The 24,608-nt window shown below is 47.5% G+C and overlaps 1 pseudogene; it reads right to left on the reverse strand.

Moving 5' to 3' along the window:
* Nucleotides 1–13: 13 nt before the first annotated feature.
* Nucleotides 14–7,749, reverse strand: LOC117189449 (annotated as a pseudogene).
* Nucleotides 7,750–24,608: the final 16,859 nt, after the last annotated feature.

Here is a 24,608-nt window from a genome sequence, read left to right on the forward strand (position 1 = left end):
ACGGATAGGGAGAGAGAGAGGTGGGATGGCTTCTTCAGAAGCACTCCTTACGAAATAAGAACCCGTACTGATCGCACTTGTAGCGCAGCGTCTTGGTCAGCTGCGGGGGACCGCAGTAGAAGACAGTCACCTTGCCCTTTTGCTGTGCCTGCAGTTGCTTGAACACCTTGTCCCAGGTGCGGCGTCCTGCATTTGTGCGTGTCTTCAAACCCGTGATAAGATCCCGCTTGCCCTGATATAGAAAATAGGTGAATTTTAATGGATTGAATAGAAACTGATATGCTTTACGGATATTACCTTCTCGTGGAGCAGATCCAGTGCTAGCTGAAGACCCACCGCTTTCATGTCGGTCCTCTGCAGGGCACTTGTGATGTACATATGCATGTCCAGGAAACTATAAAACGCAAACCCATCAGCAAATCTCTAGGAAAGAAAAATATTTCTGGGCCTACCGTTCCATGGCGCCGCCTAGCTCCGCCTGCTCAATCTCCAGCTGGGAGAGAAGATTCACAAACCACTCGAAGGATCGCTGATCGCGGTTGATCCAGAAAAAGTCCACCTTCCGCAGATTCATCACAGACTTGGGGATCTCACTAGCCCACTCAAATTGGCAGCGTGGACAGCTGTGCCGCGCCTTCCAGTAGCGGTGCATGATGGACTGCAAAATGGAGGCGAAGGGTGTGACACCGATCCCGGTGCCGATGAGCCACGCATGCTGGGCCCCAAAGATGTGGCTCGAGGGAGCACCGTACGGGCTGTCAATGAAGATCTAAGAGCGTATGCGAACACGGGGCGAAACAGAGAAGTTGGCAAATGAGATCGGGTTAGTCCCCAGGCCGAGTGGCTGAGTATGTGTGTATGTTGGTGTGACCCAAACCTCCATGACGCCCTCATCGAGTGTGACATTGCTACCGCTGTTAGTTGTGGAGCTACCGCCTCCACCTCCACCTCCGCCGCCTCGGTTGGTTAGGGATGTGGACAAAGTGCGTAGGAATGTGGGACGCCGCAGAATGGATTTTCTGCTGCTCGTACACGTTTGGTTGCTGTCCTTTTTGGTGGAGTGGATGATTGTTAGATTCAGGTGGCAGATCTGTTAGTTCTACGGCTCTTCGCTACGGCAACATACCTCGAGTGGCTTGCACACGACATCCGCTGTCAGGCTGAGCCTGGTCATATGAAGCCTGTCGCTGGACTCCGCCTTGGCAAGCTGCCCCTGTTCCGCCCTGCTGGCCGGACTACCGCTGTTCTCCGGCGCAATCGTCAGCTGGGACTGCGACTCGTGCTCCTCCATGCTGGGCGTCTTGAAGGCGATGATGGTGGGCTTGTTGCGCATGTACCGGAAGGTCTGGGCCAGCGACTTGTTCTGCGGACTGAGATACGCCAGGCCCACGCTGTTGTTGCGGGCACGGCGCACCCGTTTGTCATCGAAAGTACGCTCCGACTCCGAACGGCCGAGGGCACGAAGACTTCGAAGAGAAAGATGGGGTTACTGATTATTCTGGCTGGATCTGGCGGCAGCGGATATACTTACGCCTTGAGTCGGCTGCGCTTCTTGATCTTTACGCTGAACCTCCCGGATCCTCGCGCTCACCGTCGCTGATGGAGGATCCGTTAACCATGCCCGTCGGACTGGGCTTACCCTTCGGCTCACCTGGCTCTTTCCGGGAGAAGGTTCGCTGCAGGTTTTTCTTGATGCTCCGGATGCGATTCACGCCCGTGGTTTGGGCGGGATCCGGTGCTTGGGGACTGAAGGCCACGAGCTTGCGATGCTGACGAGGAGGTCGCACCGGCGGCTTTGCCTGTCCCACCATGTTTCGGGCCAGGAAATCTGTTTGCGGAGTAGACGTGGTGGTGGCCATGTCTCCGTTCAGCGCGGGATTTCGTGCCTCGTTGAGGAGCATGAAGCTGGGCGTGGGAATGGCGTGCATGTGCTGGCCCACTTCGCTCTTGTGCAGCTTCTGCTGCTCGCTCTCGAAGTAGCGGTAGAGGCGGTTGGTACACTCGCCCACTGTACGGATGTGTAGCCACATGTAGTCCTCCTGCTCGGGCGCGGAGCTGATGGTGAACGGGTGCCACTCGTAGTTGGCGATGGCGGGAATGTTCACGAACACATAGTCGCCGGGGCGGAAGTTGAAGTTGAAAGGCCGCTTGATGACCAGATGGATTACTTTGGAAGGCAGTAGCAGGCCGGAGCTGATATAGGTTTTGCCGTGCTCGACCCGCATCCACACGTAGCGCAGCACCCGCTCCACGATGTAGACGAGACCCGGCAGCAGAAACCACTTCCAGAAGTTGGGCCCGTGGAACAGGGTGAGTATCCAAAAGGGGACGTACAGCAGGTGCGTCCAGTAGAAGACCTCGAAGCAGCCCTTGCGCCGCACGAACGGCTGCGAGCACACGAACATCACCACGAGGATGGCCAGCAGGGCGACGCCCGTGGGATTGGCGCAGCCCGGAATCAGTCCAAACAGGCCCGGCCGATCCGTCAGTAGCCACTCCCCGATCGTGTAGTGCCCGGCGTTGATGTTGGGGTCGTTGATCACGATGATGGAGAAGTTGAACAGATGCATGATCGTGTGCACCAGGCTGAGAACCGAAATTGTGATCCCCGTCAGCTTGTGCAGGTAGACATGGTGTTCCAGCGGCAGATACGAAGACAATCCCCGTCCCCTGAGATACGTGAGGGAGTGCCGCAGCATCAGCACCAGGACCCATGCACAGTTGAAGTTTAGGCATTGTCCTACAAGGAGTTTGAAGATGGGACGCTGAAGGTCGTAGGAATCGGAGGTTACAAGGGCCTACGACTACTCACCGCAGGCTCTGGCTATGATGACGAAGCCATTGCTGGCCCGGTACTGGATGGCACGTGAGATGAACAGGCAGAGATTTACGGCTATGTAGAAGAAGAGGTACGTGACAAAAACCTGGTTGTTCTTCATGTAGGCCAGCGTCAGCTGGTGAGGTATCGTGTTCCACAGCCTGCCAGTGCCCGCCGGACGATCTTCAGCCACGGGCACCAGCCAGCGATCGATCCTATCAGATGGGAATCATTCAATTTAGAGTCTCTTTTTCTTTTCTAGAGCTTACGTTATACTGAGGTTCTCCAGGAGACCACCGTGTTTGTTAAGTTGATTTTTGAGTGCCTCGTAAGTGATCTCGCCGCTGTTGTGGGGATCCGCATCCTCGAACATGGCGCTGGTGAGGTCTTCGATCTGATCTTCAGAGAACTCCATGCCATTCTCCTTGATGCAGTGACGTATCACATCGTGCAACTCCTTGTGCTGAATGAGGCCATCGCCTGCGAAGGATGGATATGGATGCGATTAACTGTGGATCCTCATCGGATCCCTACCATCGCTCAACTTACCATCTATGTCGTAGACCTTGAACAAGAAGCGTATCTTAACATAGGCCGCCTGCCCCGAGAACTGATGTATGGCATCAATGAACTCCTGCAGCGAAATGGAGCCGGAGTTGTCCTTGTCAAAGATTTGAAAGACACGCTCCGTGAAGAAGGGCTATCCACACACGAGAAAGAGAGTTTGTTAGCCTGAAGGTATTTATGGAATACACCACTCTAAACCCACATTCTTGGAGGTGACAATCTTATGGAACTCCTCGCGGCGAATCTCCTGCTCGTTGCCGACGGTGTTGCGGAACAGGTGCTCCAGGCGGGCCAGAGAGCTCTTGTCGAAGCCGGTCCGCGGCCGGGAGTTGGTCAGATGCGATATAAACTCCATTACCTGATTGGTGGAAATGAGATTGGTCCCATCCATGTCTATCAGGCGATACAACTTGTCCAGTATCTAGGATTAGTGGTGGATTAGTGAATGTCGATGGCTGTACACCTGCTGTGGGGGCTATCACTTACTCCGCGCGTATGCCAGATGTCGCGGAAGTTCTTGAAGCTCACTCTGCTGTTCTCCCCGCAGATCACATAGGCTACCGATTCGATCTGCTCGGCAAAGTCCATCTGACGGTCGTCGCTGTAACCAGAGTCCAGAGAGATCGATCTCAGTATTACCATTAACGATACCCAATACCATGGCCCCCATCTCCCCATGGCCTGCTCCCGATCTCCTCTCCCGCTGTTGGGCTGCACGCGCTATATTTGTATTTGAATGACTTCATTACGACAGGCAGCCAATGACAGTTTCTGGCGCAGTCTCAGTCTTGGTCTTGGTCTTAGTCCCAGCTCCATTCCCATTCCCAGTCGCAATCGCAGCTTTAGCTCTAGTCTTAGTCTCAGTCTCAGTCTCAGTGCCAGCTTTAGCTGTTGCTGTTGCTGTCGAGGCATGCGGACTATGTTAGCTGTTGTATATGTTAACATACAACACAGATAGCATCGCCATTGGCGATCCCATCGTACGGCAGACTACGCAGCTGGAATGCCTGGAGCACGCCAGAAAGGTGCGTGTGTGTGGAGTCGAGTGGAGTGGACAGCCTGCATGGCTTACCATTTTTTACTCCTCGCCTTTTTGCTGGCAAGCGAGCTAATTGTTTTGGCACCGTCACAGCACCGATCCGTGGAAGGAGGCGGAGACAGAAAACAGGGCACAGGGAGATCTAACTGCGAGTAAAGCTAAAATCCCAAAAAAAACTTACGTTAAACGCCCCTTGATATGCTCGATCCAGCGGTCTTGTAGAAGATAACCATGCCGTTCGAGATCGAAAAGCTGGAAGAGCTTTTGCTGGAATTCCTGTAAGCAGATCCGAGAAACAAGTTGTAAAATAATGAATTTATGTGTCCAGTTTGCCAGTGAGTGCCCCCATCCCTATCCCCATCCGCATCTCCATCCCCATCTAAATCTCCAGTTCGAGCCAAGTGTTAATTAATTTATGATCGTATTGTATTGTTTAAAGAAGCATTTGTTTATGGCCCGCACGTGAAGATTTATACTCGTTCCAGTGTTTACACTGGCATCGGATTGAGATCGAGAGAGAAAGATACTGCCATTTCCACTTGTATAGCATCGTAATGAGCATAATCCAAACTATTCTCGGTTCATACGATCCCACGGCGCACTCAACTATGCGGCAGTGATGGTGATGAATGTTTTGCATAAATTATCCGCTTATTAATATTTTAATGAAATTCGATCGCACGATCATGAGCGCCCAGCACTGTCTGCACATCGAAGATAGAGCAGCCGGTTTGCATTTGGTCACCGATGATCGCCCCTCGTAGAGGAGCCCCAAAGATGATGATGAAAAATGTGCATATTTAACGGATGAGCTCTGGGGGATCGCGCCGCGGCGATGACTGGTTGGACAGCTTTCGGGGAGCCCATAAAACGAAATACAGACGAAACGAAACACAAAGCACGAAAGTAAACACAACACACAAAAAATGTAAGCCCATCGAGAGAGACACAAATTAAACGAGAGGGAACGTTGTGAGTTACTGCGGACACCGCAACTCTACAGTTATACCCGATACTAAGTCAGTATGGCTCTCCTCCGGCAGACGCCGCTAATATTAAACGACACGACAAAGAGTGCGTGCGAGAGAGACAGAAAATCAGTCTGAGCGTGACGTCGGGCGCTGCGTAACAACTGCAAATTGATTTGTTCCTATTGGCTATAAAAATGATCCGATCTGATCCAGATTCAGGAATCTGATAGATATGGTCATTATCTATGATTCTGCGTTTTTAGTTTTAGTTAGTTTTAGTTCTCGTATCTTCAATATTGTGGATGCAACAGATTTTCGTCTTTGGTGTGGGCGGAAGGGGGTGAGTTGAAATTTTGAGATATACGTTTTATAGTGTGATCTAACAGGAGTGCGGATACCAAATTTGGTTACTCTAGCGTTAATTGTCTCTGAGATTTGTGAATATTCCCAGATTTTCGTCCATAGCGGTGTGGCGAAATTTTGAAACAAACTCGTCTCGGTCCGATATATTAGGAGTGTGGATACCAAATTTGGTTGCTCTAGCTTTTGTAGTCTCTGAGATCTAGGCGCTAATGTTTTACTCTAAGCAAAGCCGCCTATGCTACGTGTGTGTTAGAGAGAGACAGGGCGAGAAAAAATGAAATTGTTTTCTTGATGCTGGCTATAATAATATTACGATCCAATTCAAATTCTGCAGTCTAAAAGATATGGTCATTCTCTACAATTCTACGTTTTTAATTTTCTCATATCTTTAAAATTGTGGATGCCACAGATTTTCGTCCTTTGTGGGGGCGGAAGTGTGCGGGGCGAAGTTTTGAAATATTTTTGTAGCAGTGACATATCACAGAAGTCTGGGTCCAAAACATCGTTGCTCTAGCTCTTATAGTCTTTGAGCAATAGGCGCTGAAGGGGACGGACAGACGGACGGACGGACAGACGGACAGACAGACATGGCTCAATCGACTCGGCTATTGATGCTGATCAAGAATATATATACTTTATGGGGTCGGAAACGATTCCCAAACGAAACGACGAAACGACGTTACACACATCCACTTTTACCACAAATCTAATATACCCCAATACTCATTTTGAGTATCGGGTATAAAAATGAGTTTCTATTCTCGCATCAGGTAAAGGACCACAACACGACGCGATGACCACAAATATGTGGCACAAGGTCAGACCCAGCAGAGAGCTTTAACTGCACAAGTACCCTGGTCCCATTGTCCCATCCAATTCCCATTCCCAGTGCTCCCATTTGCATGGCATCTCTCCCCGGTTGACGTAATTAAACCCGTTGATATAAAACAATTAAGGCTGGTACATGGTGCAGCGGAAGGAGGGACAGACAGTCCCCAGGGATACGACGACTTACCTCATCCAGAAAGAGCTTGCGGAAGGCTTCACGTGTGTGCCTCCCCTCGCCCTCGTCAAAGAGCGCACTGCACTCTGATATCAAGAGCCAGCGCTGCTTCTCCCGACGTGCCTCCAACTCCATGGAGCTGCAGTTTTTATCTAAATTGAGGTTGTATCGTTCCATGTACAAATTTGATTGCAACTGAGTCGTATTCTGATGTTGATTCTGAATCGGACTCCAGCTCTGATGCTGATGCTGAATCTGATTCGAGTTCGTATTCGCCAGCGTCGCTTCCTGTTTGCCCACGCTGCTGCTGCCATCGTTGGCTATCAGAATGCTGGGAGAGGTGGCGAGCACTAAACCAACTGGGGCCGTCGCCGACGGTGGCGGCACAGCTCCATCCGTTGAGTCCAGGTCGAGTACGGCGGCGCTTGTGGTGCTATCGCCATCTGAATCCGCATTAGCGTGGACTTCCTCTACAGGATGATCGCGAGAACCGCCGTGTAATCTCTCCAGGTACTGGGCCGCCTGGTGCAGCACGTGACTGACTCCACTCGCCTGCAGCGGGACTGGCTGATGGGCCGGGGACTGCGACTCGAACTTTGGGTCCGCTTCTGCTGCTGCCGCTGCCGCTGCCGTGGTGGGCAGCTCGTCAGAGAAGGAGACCTTCTTGGGGAACGCGAGGGAGTGATGGGTATTTCCAGAGACCTGCTCGAGGACACCGAGCCCCTATGGTTCTCCGCTTGACTCTTGGCGTCGTTGTCCTTATCCATTCTAAAGGTTTATCACTGAATACACCACAGTTCGTTCACTTTTACCACATTCTAGATCCTGTCGATCAATATCAATCACTGAATCACGTTAATCTCGATTATTCTCGCGCTTCGGGGTCCGCAGTGATCGAAGTCTAACGGTTCGGTTCGATACGATTCGGTTCGGCACGACGGAGATCCAATAAGCACTTTAATAATAAGTCCAATCGGACGCAGGTGCGAGCAGCAACTGAAAGCGAAAACCCCAACGGCGCACGAATGAGGTGAGACGAGGGCCTCGGCCGCGTCGGGGCTGGGAATCGGATTTACTCGGGTTCTGGGGGCTGCTGCCTGGCTGCCCGCTTGGCTCGGCTGAATGATCGCTTTTGAAAACGCGTTTCGGCTTAAAACGTGCCGAATATCGGTTTAATATTTCAAATAATATTTCTGCCAGCGAGAGACCCACAACCAGAACCAGCGAGCGATCGAGCAAGTTTTTATACCCGATACTCAAAATGAGTATTGGGGTATATTAGATTTGTGGTGAAAGTGGATGTGTGTAACGTCCAGAAGGAATCGTTTCAGACCCCATAAAGTATATATATTCTTGATCAGCATCAATAGCCGAGTCGATTGAGCCCTGTCTGTCCGTCTGTCCGTCCCCTTCAGCGCCTAGTGCTCAAAGACTATAAGAGCTAGAGCAACAATGTTTTGGATACAGACTGTGATATGTCACTGCTACAAAAATATTTCAAAACTTCGCCCCGCCCACTTCCGCCCCACAAAGGACGAAAATCTGTGGCATCCACATTTTTAAAGATACGATAAAACCAAAAACGCAGAATCGTAGAGGATGACTATATGTTCTAGAATGTAAGATCTCAACTAGATCGTATAATTATTATAGCCAGAATCAAGAAAACAATTTCATTCTTTCTCGCTCTGTCTCTTTCTAACACAGAGGTTTCATGGTCGGTTTTGCCAATTGCAAAATATGAGTTCAAGGATCTCAGAATCCATAAGAGCTAGAGCATTGGATTGGATGGATATGCTCATATCGTACGTCTCGTACGCCATACAATGTATGGGGTATGAATCTGTATCTGTATCTTGAATCTGAATATCGAGTCGTAAAATGCCTGCCTATCGCTGAGCGGAGCTGTTGCTGTTGTTGCCCCTGGTGCTGCTCCAATTGCCTTGTCCGTATCTGTGCGTCATTTGGTTGATATTCTAATTTGGTTTTTGCGACTCCCATACGAATGGGATGCCGATGCCCCTGCCCATAACCATGACAGGCAGGTGCAAATAATTCTGTTGTAGTCACAGACGCTTCTTCCAGCGAATCGACGTCTTCAGTTTTTATACCCGATACTCAAAATGAGTATTGGGGTATATTAGATTTGTGGTAAAAGTGGATGTGTGTAACGTCCAGAAGGAATCGTTTCCGACCCCATAAAGTATATATATTCTTGATCAGCATCAATAGCCGAGTCGATTGAGCCATGTCTGTCTGTCCGTCTGTCCGTCTGTCCGTCCGTCCGTCTGTCCGTCCCCTTCAGCGCCTAGTGCTCAAAGACTATAAGAGCTAGAGAACCGATGTTTTGGATCCAGACTTCTGTGATATGTCACTGCTACAAGAATATTTCAAAACTTTGCCCGGCCCACTTCCGCCCCCACAAAGGGCGAAAATCTGTGGCATCCACAATTTCGACGATACGAGAAAACTAAAAACCCAGAATCGTAGAAGATGACTATATCTTCTAGAGTGCAAAATCTGAACCAGATCGTATAATTATTATAGCCAGAATCAAGAAAACAATTTCATTTTTTCTCGCCCTGTCTCTCTCTAACACACACGTAGCATAGCCGGCTTTGCTTAGAGTAAAACATTAGCGCCTAGATCTCAGAGACTATAAAAGCTAGAGCAACCAAATTTGGTATCCACACTCCTAATATATCGGACCGAGACGAGTTTGTTTCCAAGTTTCGCCACACCCCCTTCCGCCCCCGCAAAGGATGAAAATCTGGGGATATTCACAAATCTCAGAGACTATTAAGGCTAGAAAAACCAAATTTGGTATCCGCACTTCTGTTAGATCTCACTATAAAACGTATTTCTCAAAATTTCGCCCCACCCCTTTCCGCCCCCACAAAGGACGAAAATCTGTTGCATCCACAATATTGAGGATACGAGAAAACTAAAAACGCAGAATCATAGATAATGATCATATATCATATATCAGATCATTTTTATAGCCAAAAGGAACAAATCAATTTGCACTGGCTACGCAGCACCCGACGTCACGCTCAGACTGATTTTCTGTCTCTCTCGCACGCACTCCTTGTCGTGTCGTTTAATATTAGCGGCGTCTGCCGGAGGAGAGCCATACTGACTTATTAGCGGGTATAACTGTAGAGTTGCGGTCTCCGCAGCAACTCACAACGTTCCCCCTCGTTTTTTCTCGCCCTGTCTCTCTCTAACACACACGTAGCATAGGCGGCTTTGCTTAGAGTAAAACATTAGCGCCTAGATCTCAGAGACTACAAAAGCTAGAGCAACCAAATTTTGTATCCACACTCCTAATATATCGGACCGAGACGAGTTTGTTTCAAAATTTCGCCACACCCCCTTCCGCCCCCGCAAAGGACGAAAATCTGGGGATATTCAAAAATCTCAGAGACTATTAAGGCTAGAGTAACCAAATTTGGTATCCGCACTCCTGTTAGATCTTACTATAAAACGTGTATCTCAAAATTTCGGCACACACCCTTCCGCCTACACAAAGAACGAAAATCTGTTGCATCCACAATATTGCACATTCGAGAAAACTAAAAACGTTGAATCATAGATAATGACCATATCTAGCAGATTGCTGAATCTGGATCAGATCAGATCATTTTTATAGCCAACAGAAACAAATCAATTTGCAGTGGCTACGCAGCGCCCGACGTCACGCTCAGACTGATTTTCTGTCTCTCTCGCACGCACTCTTTGTCGTGTCGTTTAATATTAGCGGCGTCTGCCGGAGGAGAGCCATACTGACTTAGTATCGGGTATAACCGTAGAGTTGCGGTGTCCGCAGCAACTCACAACGTTCCCCCTCGTTTTTTATACCCGATACTCAAAATGAGTATTGGGGTATATTAGATTTGTGGTAAAAGTGGATGTGTGTAACGTCCAGAAGGAATCGTTTCCGACCCCATAAAGTATATATATTCTTGATCAGCATCAATAGCCGAGTCGATTGAGCCCTGTCTGCCTGTCCGTCTGTCCGTCCGTCCGTCTGTCCGTCTGTCCGTCCCCTTCAGCGCCTGGTGCTCAAAGACTATAAGAGCGAGAGCAACGATGTTTTGGATCCAGACTTCTGTGATATGTCACTGCTACAAGAATATTTCAAAACTTTGCGCCGCCCACTTCCGCCCCCACAAACGGCGAAAATCTGTGGCATCCACAATTTCAACGATACGAGAAAACTAAAAACGCAGAATCGTAGAAGATGACTATATCTTGTAGAGTGCAAAATCTGAACCAGATCGTATAATTATTATAGCCAGAATCAAGAAAACAATTTCATTTTTTCTCGCCCTGTCTCTCTCTAACACACACGTAGCATAGCCGGCTTTGCTTAGAGTAAAACATTAGCGCCTAGATCTCAGAGACTATAAAAGCTAGAGCAACCAAATTTGGTATCCACACTCCTAATATATCGGACCGAGACGAGTTTGTTTCAAAATTTCGCCACACCCCCTTCCGCCCCGCAAAGGATGAAAATCTGGGGATATTCACAAATCTCAGAGACTATTAAGGCTAGAAAAACCAAATTTGGTATCCGCACTTCTGTTAGATCTCACTATAAAACGTTTATCTCAGAATTTCGCCCCACCCCTTTCCGCCCCCACAAAGGACGAAAATCTGTTGCATCCACAATATTGAGGATACGAGAAAACTAAAAACGCAGAATCATAGATAATGATCATATCTATCAGATTGCTGAATCTGGATCAGATCAGATCATTTTTATAGCCAAAAGGAACAAATCAATTTGCACTGGCTACGCAGCACCCGACGTCACGCTCAGACTGATTTTCTGTCTCTCTCGCACGCACTCTTTGTCGTGTCGTTTAATATTAGCGGCGTCTGCCGGAGGAGAGCCATACTGACTTAGTATCGGGTATAACTGTAGAGTTGCGGTCTTCGCAGCAACTCACAACGTTCCCCCTCGTTATACCCGATACTCAAAATGAGTATTGGGGTATATTAGATTTGTGGTAAAAGTGGATGTGTGTAACGTCCAGAAGGAATCGTTTCCGACCCCATAAAGTATATATATTCTTGATCAGCATCAATAGCCGAGTCGATTGGGCCCTGTCTGTCTGTCTGTCTGTCCGTCTGTCCGTCTGTCCGTCCGTCCGTCTGTCCGTCCCCTTCAGCGCCTAGTGCTCAAAGACTATAAGAGCTAGAGCAACGATGTTTTGGATCCAGACTTCTGTGATATGTCACTGCTACAAAAATATTTCAAAACTTCGCCCCGCCCACTTCCGCCCCCACAAAGGACGAAAATCTGTGGCATCCACAATTTTAAAGATATGAGAAAACCAAAAACGTAGAATTGTAGAGAATGACCATATCTTTAAGACTGCGGAAGCTGAATTGGATCGTATTATTATTATAGCCACAATCAAGAAAACAATTTCATTTTTTCTCGCCCTGTCTCTCTCTAACACACACGTAGCATAGGCGGCTTTGCTTAGAGTAAAACATTAGCGCCTAGATCTCAGAGACTACAAAAGCTAGAGCAACCAAATTTGGTATCCACACTCCTAATATATCGGACCGAGACGAGTTTGTTTCTAAATTTCGCCACACCCCCTTCCGCCCCCGCAAAGGGCGAAAATCTGGAGATATTCAAAAACCTCAGAGACTATTAAGGCTAGAGTAACCAAATTTGGTATCCGCACTCCTGTTAGATCTTACTATAAAACGTGTATCTCAAAATTTAGCCCCACCCCCTTCCGCCCACACAAAGGACGAAAATCTGTTGCATCCACAATATTGCACATTCGAGAAAACTAAAAACGAATCATAGATAATGACCATATCTATCAGATTGCTGAATCTGGATCAGATCAGATCATTTTTATAGCCAATAGGTACAAATCAATTTGCAGTGGCTACGCAGCGCCCGACGTCACGCTCAGACTGATTTTCTGTCTCTCTCGCACGCACTCTTTGTCGTGTCTTTTAATATTAGCGGCGTCTGCCGGAGGAGAGCCATACTGACTTAGTATCGGGTATAACCGTAGAGTTGCGGTGTCCGCAGCAACTCACAACGTTCCCCCTCGTTTTTTTTATACCCGATACTCAAAATGAGTATTGGGGTATATTAGATTTGTGGTAAAAGTGGATGTGTGTAACGTCCAGAGGGAATCGTTTCTGACCCCATAAAGTATATATATTCTTGATCAGCATCAATAGCCGAGTCGATTGAGCCCTGTCTGTCTGTCCGTCCGTCCGTCTGTCCGTCCCTTCAGCGCCTAGTGCTCAAAGACTATAAGAGCTAGAGCAACGATGTTTTGGATCCAGACTTCTGTGATATGTCACTGCTACAAAAATATTTCAAAACTTCGCCCCGCCCACTTCCGCCCCCACAAAAGACGAAAATCTGTGGCATCCACAATTTTAAAGATATGAGAAAACCAAAAACGTAGAATTGTAAAGAATGACCATATCTTTAAGACTGCGGAATCTGAATTGGATCGTATCATTATTATAGCCAGCATCAAGAAAACAATTTCATTTTTTCTCGCCCTGTCTCTCTCTAACACACACGTAGCATAGGCGGCTTTGCTTAGAGTAAAACATTAGCGCCTAGATCTCAGAGACTACAAAAGCTAGAGTAACCAAATTTGTTATCCACACTCCTAATATATCGGACCGAGACGAGTTTGTTTCAAAATTTCGCCACACCCCTTCCGCCACCGCAAAGGACGAAAATCTGGGGATATTCAAAAATCTCAGAGACTATTAAGGCTAGAGTAACCAAATTTGGTATCCGCACTCCTGTTAGATCTCACTATAAAACGTGTATCTCAAAATTTCGCCCCACCCCTTTCCGCCTACACAAAGGACGAAAATCTGTTGCATCCACAATATTGCACATTCGAGAAAACTAAAAAAGCAGAATCATAGATAATGACCATATCTATCAGATTGCTGAATCTGGATCAGATCAGATCATTTTTATAGCCAATAGGAACAAATCAATTTGCAGTGGCTACGCAGCGCCCGACGTCACGCTCAGACTGATTTTCTGTCTCTCTCGCACGCACTCTTTGTCGTGTCGTTTCATATTAGCGGCGTCTGCCGGAGGAGAGCCATACTGACTTAGTATCGGGTATAACCGTAGAGTTGCGGTGTCCGCAGCAACTCACAACGTTCCCCCTCGTTATACCCGATACTCAAAATGAGTATTGGGGTATATTAGATTTGTGGTAAAAGTGGATGTGTGTAACGTCCAGAAGGAATCGTTTCCGACCCCATAAAGTATATATATTCTTGATCAGCATCAATAGCCGAGTCGATGGAGCCATGTCTGTCTGTCCGTCTGTCCGTCTGTCCGTCCGTCCGTCTGTCCGTCCCCTTCAGCGCCTAGTGCTCAAAGACTATAAGAGCTAGAGCAACGATGTTTTGGACCCAGACTTCTGTGATATGTCACTGCTACAAAAATATTTCAAAACTTCGCCCCGCCCACTTCCGCCCCCACAAAGGACGAAAATCTGTGGCATCCACAATTTTAAAGATATGAGAAAATTAAAAACGTAGAATTGTAGAGAATGACCATATCTTTTAGACTGCAGAATTTGAATTGGATCGTATTATTATTATAGCCAGCATCAAGAAAACAATTTCATTTTTTCTCGCCCTGTCTCTCTCTAACACACACGTAGCATAGGCGGCTTTGCTTAGAGTAAAACATTAGCGCCTAGATCTCAGAGCCTACAAAAGCTAGAGTAACCAAATTTGGTATCCACACTCCTAATATATCGGACCGAGACGAGTTTGTTTCAAAATTTCGCCACACCCCCTTCCGCCCCCGCAAAGGACGAAAATCTGGGGATATTCAAAAATCTCAGAGACTATTAAGGCTAGAGTAACCAAATTTGGTATCCGCACTCCTGTTAGATCTTACTATAAAAAGTGTATCCCAAAATTTCGCCCCCCCCCCTTCCGCCCACACAAAGGACGAAAATCTGTTGCATCCACAATATTGCACATTCGAGAAAACTAAAAACGCAGAATCATAGATAATGACCATATCTATCAGATTGCTGAATCTGGATCAGATCAGATCATTTTTATAGCCAAAAGGAACAAATCAATTTGCACTGGCTTCGCTGCGCCCGACGTCACGCTAGACTGATTTTCTGTCTCTCTCGCACGCACTCTTTGTCGTGTCGTTTAATATTAGCTGCGTCTGCCGGAGGAGAGCCATACTGACTTAGTATCGGGTATAACTTTAGAGTTGCGGTGTCCGCAGCAACTCACAACGTTCCCCTCGTTTTTTTTTTTAAAAATGCTAACAGCACGTTTGTTAGTTAAAGCCTAACAGAATTAGTATTTCGCAAGCTGCATTTTCATGCATCAGCTTGCTTTGTGGTAGGACTTATATTAAGGCAAGTTAAGGCTTGCGCATTTCTGCGGCCCCTTTGCGTTTCTTCGCTCTTTGGCGAAGTGTTGCCTTTATATTTGCAATACGCTCTATGCAGCGTTGTCGGTCCTCTTCTTCAGTTAACGACTTCAGGATGTCCTCTTCTAAATGTTTTTGGGTTAGAAGTTTCCTTACTTCTCCTCCTCGTTGGGTTTTGGGTTTCAGCTTCTTTTGCTGGCGAGCCCTGTACTCAGCTATTGTGAGTGGGCGTGGTCCATCAGCTGGACACACCTCAAGCGCCTCTTTCAGCGTCGGTGCGTCCCTTTGTTCAATAGGAACAGCATTTTTCATTGGTTCCTTTTCCATGGGCCTATGGGCTCAGGCGGTGCCGGTGCCGGTCATCGCACAGGTCAAGTTATATATTTGTAAGTATGTTATGTTTGTAGTTTATTTTCTTCTTTTAGGCCTATGAGCTCAGGCGGTGCCGGTGCTGGTCATCACACAGGTGCTTCTAGTGACACACGCTCTTTGTAGCGTTGTCGGTGCCTTTTGAGGTCTTTATATTGTTCCGTTTTCTTTTGTCGCACTTTTAATTCACTTTTAATTTTAATTGTCCATTGGTTAATTGTTCCATTGTAGTTAAAGAATGGTTATTGGCGTGTGCTCCTTCCGGTTGCGTATTTATAATTTTTTCACTAATTTATTTTTCACAAAGGGTCCTGTCACGGTCGCCATGTAGAAATGGAATCGTAATCGAATAGAAACAGCGAAAACACTTCTGTTCTTTCTTCGGGTTGTATTCGGAATGAATTCAATTTATTCTTCATAAACTTATTTAGCCTAAAGTACATAATGTTCTTGGTTGAGTTCTGTCGCTAAGGGCAGCGGCAGAACGGGATCATGTAGCATGCCATATGTATGTGTATATTTATGTTTGTAAGAATGTATATGCAGAATGCATATACATTGGAATGCTCATTTGGCCACTTGGAATATATTGCCGACACTGCAGCTCTCACGCTGCAGGCCAGTCCACATATAAGGGACTGATCGTATTACGGCTCTTGAGTGTGGCTATGTTACGTAAACATTGCGACAAAGTGTCTTTATGTTTATGAGCGTGATACTCTACATTAACTTTGGGCATATGACCACTTGACATATTGTATACACTACAATACGGTGAGCATATGCTTATTTGGCATACAACATACTACAGGCAAAGGGCAATTCTTTATGGAGCATAATTTTGACTCCTGTCTTGTCTCTACGTAACGTTTCGCATGCGATCTGATCTGCTGATTAATGTTCGAGCGCGGCCTTTGGCTTTGTTAACAGGTTACTGCCCGCGATTCATATCGTTTCCGTCTCCGTCTCCACCTCCGCTTCCTCCACTTCCTCTTATTCTTCTTCTTCTTCTTCCATCTTCTCTAATCCCTCAGTGCACTCTGTGTATATGCCTCTCGCATCCGCATGGCTCACCTGCGTGAGCAATTTTTATGGCCATTGTTAATTGCTGAAATTGGCATTCCCTGGCACAGCGGGCGACACTCTCCGCCGAGCCGATCAGTGGTGGCGGTGGCCAGCAGCAAGTCACATTACCATGGCTCCCCCGGGGGCGGTCCAGGAATTGGTGTTTCATTGTGATGGCGCTGCAATTGACACCGCTGCGGCCAATTAAGTGTCCAACTTGGTATCAGAGTTGGAGTTGGAGTCGGAGTCCTCGACCGCCGGGTGGTCTGCAATCGTAACATATCCCCCATACCCCATGATCCATCTGCGACGGCTGGCATGCAGATTGATTTGCTCGGCAAACGTTCGCCGCTTGTTGGCAATTTTCCAAACGGCCGGCGACGAGAGGCAGTGTCATCAATTTAAATTAAGTTCCAGCTTTTTATCGCCACTCGGCGAGACCAGACCACTCCGGGCAGCCCCCTTCTCCAGGCCCCTATCTACTCGTAGTCTCCTGCCCCGTCATCATTATCCAAAACATGTCATTAGGCGACCGCGAGCAGCGACCATCGAGAGGAGTACAGAATCCTGTTCTTGCAACTGCGTTGCTCTCTCTTTCTCTATCTCTCTCCGTCTCTGTCTCTGTTTCTGCCTGTGCTATCAACTGGAATTCCAGCAGCTCCGTGGCAGCGGCAGAGGCAGGGACAGCGACAGCGACTGAGCGTTGCGTGCAGCGGACAAAGAGACGGGGACGACCAATGCGACATCTACGCCGACGTCGACATCGATGTCGATGGCTTAGAGTCAGACTCTGCGCAGACGCAGACGCGTATACACCGTCGTCGCCTAATTAAAATAATTGAAATTTCTCACGGGAAACGCGCAATCGGGACACTTGCAGGGCATCCTTTAGCTCAAAGACCATCATCCATTTCATTCTGATTCTGATTCCGATTCTGATTCTCATCCTCCTCCTCCAGTGCTAAAGCCATATCCGTTGCAAGTGCGGCTAATTTCAAATTGCAACATGGACATGTCCAACAATCGCATTGACAGCTGCTTTAACCTTGGCACATGTGATGGACATTAACATGGATCATCGTTCGATTTTCGTTCTGTTCGCTTGCCTGCAGATGAGCACTCTCCATTCCGATTTCCATTCTCATTCCCATCTCCGCATAAATGCATAAATTTCATTAGCCGAAGACAGTTGTTGTTCTCTCTAGTGTTTGGCACTTAAATTAAATGTCAGCTTAGTTGGTTGGCTATTCCCAGCTTTGGCCTCTTTTTGTTGCAGTAGTACGAGTACTTAAAGAGTGCCACAGGAAATGGTAACCAAAAAAGAAGAAAAAAAACAGAACTGCACGATAAATAAACAGAAAATATTATTGCAAGAGATCGAGGATCGTTGCATGCGCACTCTGATCGAGATCTCAGCGACAGATAGCGGACCCAAGTTACGATCATACATATGCATATAGACTTTGACCGGCTTCGAGTCCAGATCCCCCTACCCCACCCTATTCCCTACACAGGCCACGGGCTCCGCCTGGGCCGTAAAGTTGTCGAAAATGATTTGCAGATCAAGATTTGTGCGCACAATTTATGTGATAACCCAAAGAGCAACCAAAATGGTAATACTCGCACTACAAAAAGGAAAAAGCACTCTTGAAAGAAATGCAATTGCTATGCGAGATCAGCCTGTCCTCTCCACCCAGTCCTCTGTTCCCCCTCTATTCCCCACAGCTCCGGCCGGGTCCAATTAGTGCCTGGACTCGGACTCCGGCTCAGCATTTCAAATGCATGGACAATTGTTAGTGCCTCCATGTAGCGCTAATAATGACGCCTTTAAATGTGCAATAACAATTTTTGAAACGCGCAAAAAGTGCACTCTTTTTTATATGTATACTATATTCGTATATCTATAGCTATATCTGTCTGCCTGATGTGTCTCTGTGTGAATGAGTGAGTGCGTTTAAGTACCGCCCATAGGCTGGCAAACCAGCTACTGTTGTCTGCTGCTTGCTCGCTGCTCCACCTCCAGCTTCTTCTCGCACTCCTGCTGATCTGCAAAAAGATGCTCATGAGCTACGGGGTTTCCGGCCTCTGCTCGTCGACTATTGGAGTGATGTTCTTGCCCCCCCTCCTGCTGGTGGCCTATACGCATTATACCGCGAATGAAGTAGCGTGTCACGACGAAAATGCTTAACCGGGAGACACTGTTTATCCCTGAATAGAATTGTGGATGTGTGCTGGAAAGGTATCTCAACTCCGCCTCTGGTGTTGTCGAGGTCGTGTCGCCCACCCTACCATGGCCATTCCAAACCGTTCGATTTAATGACGGAATGGCCCCTTTGTCCGGGGCGTCCTACATGGGGAATTTGCCAGCGAAAGCAAAGCGGTAGATTAATACATTATAAAGTTTATTCACTTACTGGCTAAAACACTAACATTACCCGCAAATACCATAATATAATCACCCACATTAAAAGAGTAGCTAAATGAAATATATGTATAAAAATTCCTACAAATACTTGGCTATGTGTCATACAAACGATATACTAAATAAGTCCGAAATGGACAAACTAACTTGCTTGCTGACTCCGTAATGTTACGAAACCAATTCGAGTGGGCACTTCTCCCTCTCACTCACCGACCGGCCCTAGTTCCCTTGTTTCAAGTTGTATTTATTAATAATAGAATTTAAGTCCACTCATATCTTTTCTCCAGTTTATGGCTACATCGGCGAAAGCGCTTTCCTCGATGAATACCTAAAGCTGCTGTGGTGGAAGAACACTTAAATGGGCACAAGGTTGGGGGAAATCATATTTGCAGATCGGCGAGAGTCACGAGAAGCCACTACCGGAATCAAATCTAAATCTCTCCTAATTAACTCCGCACAGAAATCATAATTAATTACACATTTACAAACACGAATACAATTACTCCGTCAATCCGTTGCTTCCTCTTTTTTTTTCTATTCTCTTTCTCCCGACTGTTATCTATGTTTCCTATCCACCTCCTGGGCGAACGGGAACAGCTCAAATTCTTTCCCCTGCTTCTGCAGGTGAAAGGTACGCGAAAGCAAAGAAAAAGGCCAAACGGCCAATCTCCGACGGTGCTAGATTAACACTTTCTCTCCGCCGATCTGCTCGCGACCAAGGGACGGGCCCTCCTTATCTGCCGCGTCGCGCTCGACTACTAAAGTGCCGACGCCAACGCCTCGGGAAGCTAGCCGCTTGAGGGGACCGAGCGCTCCCCAAATGTCTTCTCCCTCTGCTTCCACGCTCGCTTCTCCGATGGCTGAGCGCTTTCCAGACAATCCCAAAGGTTTAAACGCCACTTTGTTAGGCTTGCGGCTGTTGTTGTTTGCTGGCTGGCTTCCTTGGACGATCGAATCCGCACTGATTAACTCGATTTACTAAGCGCCAAGACTACAAATGGGACAACTCTTTATTCTCCTTTAGCCCTTATCTTCTCTTCCCGCAGCACTTACCCCAACCGGACTCAGCGCTATACGGCTTCTGACGACTGAATAGCCCACTCGCCTTCAACCAAGAATCTCGCAGTCGAATCTTGGATTTAGATATTTAGATTCCCTAGAGTTTTTCTCTTCACTAAATTCTTGGTTTTCCTTTCCGTCGGACCGATACGCAACCGACTCAATTGACTTTCACGAGGGAATAGCCGATAGGGACGCCAACGTTCTGGCGGCAAATCCTCTAACAGGTCCCTGGATGCATTTTCAACAGAGATAGCCTGACGTTTTGACCTGTTACCGTCTTTTTGGTTTTCCCTTGACTTGTCGTTCGCCTGCCACTCTGAGCACTAGATGGCGCCACAAAAAACTCAGCATTCCCTGCTACAAGCGCTACAAAAGCCCCCCCGAAAGATCAGGCTTGGGGTTACACTCCCAAGAATGATAACAGGACAGCTTGAAGCAGTTGGTTTACTGACGAAGATCTTTCGCGTGAAACCGTCCTACGTAACGACCCTGCAAATCCTCTAACTCATAGTAGGCCTGCCCTATCTTCTTTTTGACCCTGGCCTTCAGAAAGGCCGGACCCAACTTCGCGCTGTACCCTGACTGAAAATTGCTCTGCCTGAAATTTCTTCGGAACACCTCCTGGCCGACATTGTAGGATATGTCTCTCGACCGTAAGTTATACTGCCGTTCATTCTTATCGTTCTGTTTTTTCATGACTTCTAGAGCCTTGCTTCGAACCAAGTCTAATGAATCCTCCCGCGAGAAAACTGCTGACCTGTCGTCCATCACCCGCAATGCTCTCAGAAGCTTGTATGTTGCCCCGGAAGTGATGAAATGCTGTCCGAACACCATATAATAAGGAGTTGCATTCAGACTTGCATGCACCGCCGAACGCAATGCGCAGCAAATGCTGCTGAGGTGCTCGTCCCAGTCCTTCTGATCCTCGCGCACATAAGATCGGATTGCTGCAATCACCGAGCGATTTACACGTTCGGAAGCATGCTTTTGGAATGCCTCAGACTTAAATTGTGTGCCATTGTCAGATACTATTGTCTCCGGAACCCCGAAAGCATGAAAAAGATCTTGCTGCATGTATTTGACTACCACGTCCGCGGTCAACTTCTTTACTGCCTTAAGAAACACATATTTAGAATAGTGATCGAGGACGATAAAGATGCCTATATGTCCACTTCTTGAACGGGGATATGGCCCCAGGAAATCTACATATAATTTCTGAAAGAAACGTTGTGACTCGGGCGCAATTCCAATCTTCGGTCTCTGGATTGTATTGGGGGCCTTGGTAGTCTTGCAGACATCACAAGCCTGGATATACTTCTTCACATCGGCAACCAAACCAGGCCAGTAATAATACCGCCGTATCCTTTCTAGGGTTTTGTGAATGCCTCCATGGGAAGCCAGTGGATTGTCGTGCGCGTTACGCAAAACGTCAACCACTAACCCTTGAGGAATCCAGAGTTTCCAAATGAACACATCATGTAGCACCTCTCCTGTCGCGTGATCTGACCTACGATACAACAAGTTATCTACAATTTTGAGATCTGGCAACTTATCAATATTGGCCCTAACCCTTTCTACGATCTCCACGTAATCTTCTGCCTTGAATTCTGGCGATTCCAAATCCACCAACAACCCATTGCTCGCGTCTAGAGTCGCCACTTCCTCCTCATTTACGCGAGAAAGAGCATCCGGAACCACATTAAGCCTGCCGCTACGATGCTCGATTTTAAACGAGAAACTCTGCAGCTTTAATGCCCATCGGGCTAGACGTGAGTGTAAGTCAGTTTGTGACATGAGCCACTTTAAAGAGGCGTGATCAGTGATTACAGTAAATTCATGCCCCTCGATATAAGCTCTGAACCTATTTATGCAAACTATTGCGGCCAGACATTCTTGTTCGGTGACCGAATAATTCTTTTGGGCTTTGTTGAGTTTTTTCGATACAAACGCAATCGGATATTCGTGCCCCTCCGGCGTCTTCTGCACCAGCACTCCCCCAACGCCTGTCTTGCTAGCGTCGCAGTGAACATAGAATGGTTTGCTAAAATCAGGACTACGCAAAACTGGCGCTGAGCAAAGCATCTCCTTCAACTTTTCAAAAGCCTCCTGACCCTCTGGAGTCATTGAAAATTTCTGTCTGGGTTTGAGCAAGTCCGTGAGAGGCGCGGCCACCGATGCGAAGTTGCTTATAAACTTCCTGTACCAGCCTACCATACCTAGGAAGCGACGCAGAGACTTTAAGGATTTTGGCAATGGAAAATCGGACATGGCCGAAATCTTATCCGGATCTGTACGAATCACCCCTTCGCCTACTATATGCCCCAAATACCGCACTGACTTCATGCAAAACTTGCTTTTCTCCACATTCAGCGTTAACCCTGCCGCTTTAATGTAACTTGCCACTTCACTCAACACCCTCCGATGTGACTCAAAACTGTCCGACACAATCAAAAGGTCGTCCAGGTACACAAAAACTTCATTTCTTAAACTGGCCGGAATTACCTTGTCCATCAGCCTTGTCATGGTCTGCGAAGCATTAGTGAGACCAAAAGGCATTACCTTATACTGGTAGAGAGGTTTCCCCGGAACCGTGAACGCTGTTTTATCGCGTGAGCTCGGCTCTAAGGGAACTTGCCAATAGGCATCCTTAAGATCCAGGCTCGAAATAAACAACGCCTTAGGAAGACGTCCTAGAATCCCATCAATTTGTGGTAACGGATACGCGTCTTTTTTGGTCACCGCGTTAACTTTCCTACTATCTAAACATAGCCTCACCTTTCCTGGCTTCTGCACCAATACTACCGGTGATGACCACGCACTATCGGATTCCTCTATCACCCCTAAGCTGAGCATCCGATCTATCTCCGCATATAACAATTTCTCTACCGCAGGAGATACAGGGAAGTGTCTCTGCTTCACGGCTTTTGCATCACCTACATCAATTGAATGCGAAAGCAGAGCCGTCTTTCCTAGACCGGAAACGGAAAACGAAGGAAATAAATTGATGGTCGCTTGCAACTGGTCCATTTCCCCTCGGCTGAGGTTCTGCGGTTCATGAACTATCTCTGCCAGCGACATGCTGGGTGGTAATAAATCGAAACTTGACCAAAAGTCGATCCCTAAATACAAGTCCTGGCTGAGCGATGGAATAATGTGCAGCTCAAGGTCCTTCACTGCACCCTTATACTGCACCGGTGTCCGCAGTCGTCCCACTACCTCTTGCCTCCGTCCATCCGCAGTGGAAGCATTTACAACTCCTCTCTTAAAAGGAATTCGGCTTTGGATTACGCGTTCTGCTAACTTTCCGCCTATAACACTCATAGCTGCTCCGGTGTCCAATAGACCAAGGACCGTTTGATCCAACAGGCGAACTTCCGCATATGGACGCTTGTCCTTCTGCTTGTAACGAATGCAATTTATCGCTTTCGCCGCCTGCCGGAACGCTCTCATCCTTCTCTCACTCCTTGTGAGGGACTTATTACTGGGTTGGTCGTTGGTGAAAAGCGAATGGGATCTGGCATGGACTAGTTTTGGCCAGACTAAAGCTTGGTGTATGTCGGATTCTGATTTCTCAGACGGAAGCTGGGCGGTAGTTTTAAGTATCCCTACTGGGATTTCGCCTCTGCACTCGACTGCTTGCGCTGAACACTGACCGGCTGGCGAGGCTGGGTTTTCACTTTGCCGTTTTTTTGGCATTTGCTACACGACGGCTTCTATTTATTAGGTGCTCCGCACCCAAAGCAAAAAATTTTCCTTTTGCTATCGCAATCGTGGTAGCGATGCCCCTCCTTTCGGCAGTTCCAGCAAATCAGTGCCATGGCTGCCACCTCGTCCTCTTCTTCTACATCCGAGAATTCGGAGGCCTCCTCTAATTGGGCTTCCTCTACCAATTCCGCAACCTGTTTCCGGAAAGGAATCAATTTCTGGTACCCATGACTCCGCCTAACGTCGTCGAGAAAACCCTCCCTTCTACGACAGACTTCTCTCAAGCGTTCTACGGAGTCGATTTGGACATTCAGGAGCTCATGTCTAATTTCAGGTCGCAAATTGCGCCGTAAAGTTTCCACAATCGCTTTCTCTGACATGGGAGTTTCCAAATCATCCATCAGCTGTATCAGGGCGTCGTGGAAGGAATCGAAATTTTCTTTTTCTTTTTGCTTCCTGTCCCTTATCGCTTCTCTGATATCCACATCGGTTCGAGAATCCCTAAACTGCTTTCTTAGGGCTTGGCATAACCGGTCCCATCTCATCGATCCGGAAGTCTTGTGGTAACGCCAATAAAAATCTCTGGCCTTTCCGTCAAAAAGCAGACTGGCGTTACTGCACAGAACTGGAAAATTTCCTTCGAGAGTCTGATGCGTCAAAGCCTCTACCCTATAGAGAAAATTATCAATGCTCAATCCTTCTTGGGTACCATTAAAACGTAATTTCCAACTATTGAGGATATGGGCGACTTTGTCCGGTCGCTGACTCAGATCTGAGACTGCACTGCTTG

The sequence above is a fragment of the Drosophila miranda genome, assembly GCF_003369915.1.
Source record: "Drosophila miranda strain MSH22 chromosome Y unlocalized genomic scaffold, D.miranda_PacBio2.1 Contig_Y1_pilon, whole genome shotgun sequence".
NCBI lineage: Eukaryota > Metazoa > Arthropoda > Insecta > Diptera > Drosophilidae > Drosophila > Drosophila miranda.